This window comes from Arachis duranensis, chromosome 7 (assembly GCF_000817695.3).
Source record: "Arachis duranensis cultivar V14167 chromosome 7, aradu.V14167.gnm2.J7QH, whole genome shotgun sequence".
In the NCBI taxonomy this organism is placed as follows: domain Eukaryota; kingdom Viridiplantae; phylum Streptophyta; class Magnoliopsida; order Fabales; family Fabaceae; genus Arachis; species Arachis duranensis.
The window spans coordinates 61208292-61209032 of NC_029778.3; positions in this window are offsets into that span (position 1 = coordinate 61208292).

The window sequence follows — 741 nt, forward strand, 5'->3', positions numbered from 1 at the left end:
TTTTTTTATTTTTAAATTTTAATGAGGAAAGAGAAAAACAACAGAACGACACTAAACTTAGAAATTTTAGATCAAAACAAAGAGAACAAACAAGAAAACTTTGAATGTCATGATGAACACCAAGAACACTTTGAAGGTCAGGATGAACACCAAGAACAAATTTTTGAAAAATTTTTAAGTGAATAAAAGCACAAAAGACACCAAACTTAAAATATAAAACTAAACTCAAATAAAAGACTCTAAACCAACAAAAATAAAACAATCCTAATCTAAGCAACAAGATAAACCGTCAGTTGTCCAAACTCGAAACAATCCCCGGCAACGGCGCCAAAAACTTGGTGCACGAAATTGCAATCACACTTTTGCAACCCCGCACAACTAACCAGCAAGTGCACTGGGTCGTCCAAGTAATACCTTACGTGAGTAAGGGTCGATCCCACGGAGATTGTTGGCTTGAAGCAAGCTATGGTTATCTTGTAAATCTTAGTCAGGATATCAATAATTATCAGGGTTGATTGTGAAAAGTAAAAGAACATGAAATAAGTACTTGTTTTGCAGTAATGGAGAATAAGTTGAGGTTTTGGAGATGCTCTGTCTTCTGAACCTCTACTTTCCTACTGTCTTCTTCTTCAAACACGCAAGGCTCTTTCCATGGCAAGCTGTATGCAAGGGTTTCACCGTTGTCAGTGGCTACCTCCCATCCTCTCAGTGGAAATGTTCAACGCACCCTGTCACGGCACG